Genomic DNA, 6,904 nt, shown 5'->3' on the forward strand with positions numbered 1-6,904 from the left:
TCAGCTGCTCTCTCCCAGGGTGAGCTTGTCAAACAGGTACTCTCCCATGCCATTCTGGGGCACTCCCAGGTACTTCAGGTTGGTGAGGTGGTCTCCCAGCTGCTTGATGGCTTTCGCCTGCTCCTCCAGGTAGTCAGACTCCAGGAAGTCACACAGCTGTAAGAGGAGACAGAGGATGGTTAGGTCTATGGACTCACTCTTGCTCTCTAGTATGTCATTTAGTAACCCCCATTTTGGGCATTGTGCCAAGAAATGGTGTTGAAACAATGAACTACAGGACAGTTCAGAGTCTCTAGTACTGTAAATGGTGTGGAATCCACTGTACAGGTAGAAGTAGCTAGGAAACAGGGCTGTTGGCAATGAGATTAAGATTATCTCAAATTTCATGTGCAGTAAATGGCTCATGTCACTTGAGAGTGGGGACATTCACTAGTGACCAGGGTATGAAAACCCTGTAGTGGCAGAAATTCAGAAGCTAGCGCAGCTTCTCATCAACCTGGCATTTTTCCCTGAGCTTTGGAAGCTCTAGAGAGAGGCCCTTTGAGGAGTGGTTTTCAAGACACACAAAGGGCAGGTAGGCACCTTACCCTCTGGCTTGGAATACAACATATGCTCCTGCCCTCACCACTCAATGTGTAAAAGACAGTGAGTGGCATGTTGAATATTGCAGCATAAAAGGGATTTGTTCTTGTTAGTCCTGTGTATAAAGGGAAGACTTCTTAAACACGGAGGGGGGAGAGGGTATGTGTGCATGGTTTTCCTGACCATATTCAGGTGAGGGTCATTTCTCCACTGGGCAGCTTGTATAGGTTCAAAGCCTGGCTACCTTGTGCCCAGGGTAGGAAATTAAACATACTGTGACTGTCTGATGTTGGATCTATGCATTGTTACCGCCCACAAACATCCCCCGTTTCAGGGCTGCTTCAGATGGAGAAGTAAATCCCCCCAGACTGTCAAAGCAGCAATGCATGTAGTTACTGCCTTCACTCTCTCCACTACCATACTCACATGAGGGTCATTCTTCTCCATAGCCAGCTTGTGCAGGTCCAGGAGGACCTGGTTTATAGTCTTCTCCAGCTGCAGGATACACTGCAGGACCTCCAGGCTGTTCCCCCACTCATCCCACTCTGGCTTCTGTCGGAGAATAAAACACCTCAGGATGCTCACTGTAGAGTGTAATTTCACAACCAAGGCAGCTTTCCACCCCACCACTAACAGCACTGGGCATCCCTATATTTTCATATTCTATAAATACAAAGCAAAGTAGTTGCTTGTGAAGTGAGGGAGTAGATGGTCAGGTCACAGGTAAGCAAGCCTGTTCTGTGCTTTTAGCCAACACTGGCTCATGTATCATCACATGTCCATACTCACCCTTTACCATAAGATGACCAAAGTCAGATGCTCCTGAACCATGCAGCTCTCCCTAATTTGCTACAGAGATCACTCTTAGAAGTGCTATGCCTGAAGAAGGCCCATCACATCACTTACTCCTAGAGAAGAGAATTAGAACTACACCACAAGCACAGCTACGAACCCCATTCTCTGAAGTCCAGTTTGTGAGAGCCCTCCTAAGGGGACAGTGTTACTTTGTTGCTTACCTTGATGTCCTGCAGGACAATGAGCCCCCCCCACACACACACACACACACTTGTTCTGATATTTCAGGAGTTTCTCAGCATGCTCCCTCTTCTCACGGGACTGCTCTTTCAAGAACTCAGCCATATGCCTCAGCGCTTCATCATCGCCGTCAAAGTAGTAGGACTGAAGAATATCATAATGTTTACTGACCTGGGCTAGAGAGAGAAAATTCTGGCATTTTATCTGGACTAGTATCAGAGGGGTAGCCGTGTTAGTCTGAATCTGTAAAAAGCAACAGAGGGTCCTGTGGCACCTTTGAGACTAACAGAAGTACTGGGAGCATAAGCTTTCGTGGGTAAGAACCTCACTTGACTAGAATACCAACCTAGAGACCTTAACCTAGGTTTTCAGCCTATTGTGTTGGTAGACTCTGTACTTGGCAAGAAACACTCCCTGTGCTTCAGGCTGTGCAGCCAAGGAGCATTCATCCCTTTTGATGAACAGGGAATGGAAACAGAGTGAAACAAGGTGGCAGGCCAGAGATGACAGGGGAGCTTGGGCTAGAGCTAGGAATCAAAGCCAGACTTCCCAAGTCTCCCTCAGATAGCTGTATTAAGTTCCCAGCATTCAATCCTGTAAGAATAAACTCTCTAAATGACATCATTCTGCAGACAACACATTAGTCTTTCCATAGTCAACTCAGATTTATACAAATGGATTTCTGTAGCCCCACAAACTACATGCTATCCTCAGCTGGAATTAATTAGAAATTAGGGACTTAGAAAGTAAGCTTAAAAAAAAAAAAAAAAAAAAACACACAACCCTTTTAGAAAATGAAGCCCATCTCTCTTAGAACATAAAGAGACAAGAATTTGTGTTAAAAAAAAAAAAGAGAGAAGAAGAAGAAGAAACATTTACCATGGACAGGTAGACATAGCTAGCATACAGCTCCAGGTTCGTCAGGTGCAGCCTCACACTCAGCATGGAAGTTCTGACGCACCTGGGACTCCATTTCTAAATCTATCAGCTCTAGCCTTAATTAACAATAACAAATATCAATAGACCCCACTGTGTTCAAACGCTGCTGGCACAAGCACACAGCCTAGAAACAGAATTCTTCTCTCAGCGCAAGCTGATATAAATACTGCTCAGAGGAGACTTTACTGTGATTTACAGATACTACTGCCCAATGAAAGTTCCCTTCCTCCCCAAGACACCAATCTGCATTGTGGGTTTGCAGAATTTGCACTGGTGAGTAGCTGACTCACCAGCATGAACGCTCCTGTTGCCATTATACCCCCTTGAAGAAAAAAAAAAAAAAAAAAGGAGGGAATATAGAGACTCCCAGAACAGCACATTCAGCCCATTTGCTGGTTCTTGATCAATCCCCTCCAGTGGAAAGAAGGTGCAGAAAGAGGAGGTGATGCCATGATACCCAGTGAGTTCAAGCTCCACTGTTTCCCACATTGACCTTGTGAGAAATGTCAGAGGTGTTTAATCACTAGAAGCATGGCCTGCCATATCTGTAGCTGGAGTTACTTCTTGATGCATTCAAGAATCCCAGGGTCTGTTAGGACAGAAAGTGTAGCATGGACATTTCATGATAAATGGGGACTGTGACATAGAAACAATGGGAGGAATCAGCACAGATGTGGTTCCCACCTCTGTCTGTCTTTCAGGTTCCATAGCCAATCTCACATACCCCAAACCCATGTGATTCATGCAGGTCAGTCAATGACTTCTTCTACTTTCCATTCTTCTACCCCTTGAAACAAATGTGTATAAGAAAACAGATTTGATCCAAAATCCATAGCAAGCACAGGCAGAAGCACAGAAAGAGAAAACACTAAAAACAGTCACCTCCATATACAAGCAGCCCCATTCTGTAAGGTGGTTCAGGGAATTCCATGGAATTTTCTAACCTTGTGTATGCGGCTGCATATTTAATAGCTGGTATGAGGGTAATGCTTTTATTCAGACTCTCTTCAGTAAAGGACCAATGTTTACTTTTCTTCAGACAAGCTATGCCTATCTAGTCTCAGGCATGAGTAAGTAATTTAGGCAGTGTTGTCCTATTGCGTTCCAGGAAGTGAGTTAGGTAGTGTTGTTTTAAGCTGGCAGAAATCTTCATCTCATTCCAGCCTTTTTGACCAGCTTTCCAGACTTCTGTGATTGTGTAACTATCCTGTCTAGTGCTGGAGAATATAGGGTTCATATTCTTTATTCCCCTCTGAAAGGGAACAGCTTCTCACTTCCTGCTGGACTTGCTCCTTGGGGCGACAACAGAGGCTGGGTGGGCAGTGGGAGCAAATGTCCAAGCACAGGATGATGGAAAACCTCCCTGGAGCTCCCATCCACTTTATTTATACATGATGTAAACCTATCATGGCAGAAACATAGATGTGACATACAAAAGCAATGTAGCAGTTTAAATGCAGGTTATTTATCTCACTGTCTTTTCTTGGTCTGTTGGGCTCTAGAGCACCGTTTCCCAAACTTGGGCTGCTGCTTGCATAGGGAAAGCCCCTGGCGGGCCGAGACGGTTTGTTTATCTGCCGCATCTGCAGGTTTGGCCGATCGCGTTTCCCACTGGCCGTGGTTTGCTGCTCCAGGCCAATGGGAGCTGCTGGAAGCGGTGGCCAGTACGTCCCTCAGCCCGTGCCGCTTCCAGCAGCTCCCTGGAGCAGCGAACCGCAGCCAGTGGGAGCCGCGATCGGCCAAACCTGTGGACACGGCAGGTAAACAAACCAGTCTGGCCCACCAGGGGCTTTCCCTACACAAGCAGTGGCCCAAATTTGGGAAACACTGCTCTACAGAATCCAGTGTGAAGCTTTGCAGAAAGAATGAAGAGATAATCATCCAGAGAGTGGGTAAACAAAAGTAGATGGGAACCTGGGAGGCTGTGACCATGAGATGGTCAAGTTCAGGATCCTGACACAAGGAAGAAAAGAGAGCAGCAGAATATGGACCCTGGACTTCAGAAAAGCAGACTTTGGCTTCTTCAGGGAACTGATGGGCAGGATCCCCTGGGAGAATAACATGAGGGGGAAAGGAGTCCAGGAGACCTGGCTGTATTTTAAAGAATCCTTATTGAGGTTGCAGGAAAAAACCATCCCAATGTGTAGGAAGAATAGTAAATATGGCAGGTGACCAGCTTAGCTTAACAATGAAATCCTTGCTGATCTTAAACGCAAAAAAGAAGCTTACAAGAAGTGGAAGATTGGACAAATGACCAGGGAGGAGTATAAAAATATTGCTCAGGCATGCAGGAGTGAAATCAGGAAGGCCAAATCACACTTGGAGTTGCAGCTAGCAAGAGATGTTAAGAGTAACAAGAAGAGTTTCTTCAGGTATGTTAGCAAAAAGAAGGTGGTCGAGGAAAGTGTGTGTCCCTTACTGAATGAGGGAGGCAACCTAGTGACAGAGGATGTGGAAAAAGCTAATGTATTCAATGCTTTTTTTTGCCCCGGTCTTCATGAACAAGGTCAGCTCCCAGACTGCTGCACTGAGCAGCACAGCATGGGAGGAGGTGACCAGCCCTCAGTGGAGAAAGTAGTAGTTCAGGACTATTTAGAAAAGCTGAACGAGCACAAGTCCATGGGGCCGGATGCACTGCATCCAAGGGTGCTAAAAGAGTTGGCAGATGTGATTGCAGAGCCATTGGCCATTATCTTTGAAAACTCATGGCGATCGGGGGAGGTCCCGGATGACTAGAAAAAGGCTAATATAGTTCCCCAGATCTTCCTTCTTCCCTTTTTTAAAAGATGGGCACTACAGGCCAGTCAGCCTCACCTCAGTCCCTAGAAAAATCATGGAGCAGGTCCTCAAGGAATCAATTCTGAAACACTTAGAGGAGAGGAAAGTGATCAGGAACAGTCAGCATGGATTCACCAAGGGCAAGTCATGCTTGACTAACCTAATTATTGAAATAACTGGCTATGGATGAGGGGAAAGCAGTGGACGTGTTATTCCTTGACTTTAGCAAAGCTTTTGATACGGTCTCCCAAAGTATTCTTGCCAGCAAGTTAAAGAAGTATGGGCTGGATGAATGGACTACAAGGTGGATAGAAAGCTGGCTAGATTGTCAGGCTCAACGGGTAGTGATCAATGGCTCCTTGTCTAGTTGGCAGCCTGTATCAAGCAGAGTGCCCCAAGGGTCGGTTCTGGGGCCGGTTTTGTTCAATATCTTCATTAATGATTTGGAGGATGGCGTGGACTGCACCCTCAGCAAGTTTGCAGATGACACTAAACTGGGAGGAGTGGTAGATACGCTGGAGGGTGGGGATAGGACACAGAGGGACCTAGACAAATTAGAGGATTGGGCCAAAATAAATCTGATGAGGTTCAACAAGGACACGTGCAGAGTCCTGCACTTAGGACGGAAGAATCCCATGCACTGCTACAGACTAGGACTGAATGGCGAGGCAGCAGTTCTGCAGAAAAGGACCTAGGGGTTACAATGGATGAGAGGCTGGATATGAGTCAACAGTGTGCCCTTCATGCCAAAGCTAATGGCATTTTGGGCTGTATAAGTAGGGGCATTGCCAGCAGATCAAGGGACGTGATCATTCCCCTCTATTCGACATTGGTGAGGCCTCATCTGGAGTACTGTGTCCAGTTTTGCGCCCCACACTACAAGAAGGATGTGGAAAAATTGGGAAGAGTCCAGCGGAGGGCAACAAAAATGATTAGGGGTCTGGAGCACATGACTTATGAGGAGAGGCTGAGGGAACTGGGATTGTTTAGTCTGCAGAAGAGAAGAATGAGGGGGGATTTGATAGTTGCTTTCAATTCCCTGAAGGGGGGTTCCAAAGAGGATGGATCTAGACTGTTCTGCGGTAGCAGATGACAGAACAAGGAGTAATGGTCTCAAGTTGCAGTGAGGGAGCTTTAGGTTGGATATTAGGAAACACTATTTCACTAGGAGGGTGGTGATGCACTGGAATGGGTTACCTAGGGAGGTGGTGGAGTCTCCTTCCTTGGAGGTTTTTAAGGTCAGGCTTGACAAAGCCCTGGCTGGGATGATTTAGTTGGGGATTGGTCCTGCTTTTAGCAGGGGGTTGGACTAGATGACCTCCTGAGGTCCCTTCCAGCTCTGATATTCTATGAAGACAGCAGATCATGTCAGAAAATAACATGGCTTTCAACCCAAGAAGCAGAATTCTGGAGAAGACAAAGACTCACCCCTCCCATACAGGACAAGGCAGTCAATGAAGGAATTGCTCACATTAGTCCTGGACATACTCACAAGGGTCATTCTTCTCAGTAGCCAGCTTGTGGAGGTCCACTAAGGCCTGGTTCAGAGTCTTCTCCAGCTGCAGGGCGC

At 46.5% G+C, this 6,904-nt stretch overlaps 1 pseudogene; it reads right to left on the minus strand.

Moving 5' to 3' along the window:
* Positions 1-2,590, minus strand: LOC117886783 (annotated as a pseudogene).
* Positions 2,591-6,904: the final 4,314 nt, after the last annotated feature.

This window comes from Trachemys scripta, chromosome 13 (assembly GCF_013100865.1).
Source record: "Trachemys scripta elegans isolate TJP31775 chromosome 13, CAS_Tse_1.0, whole genome shotgun sequence".
Classification (NCBI taxonomy): Eukaryota; Metazoa; Chordata; order Testudines; family Emydidae; genus Trachemys; species Trachemys scripta.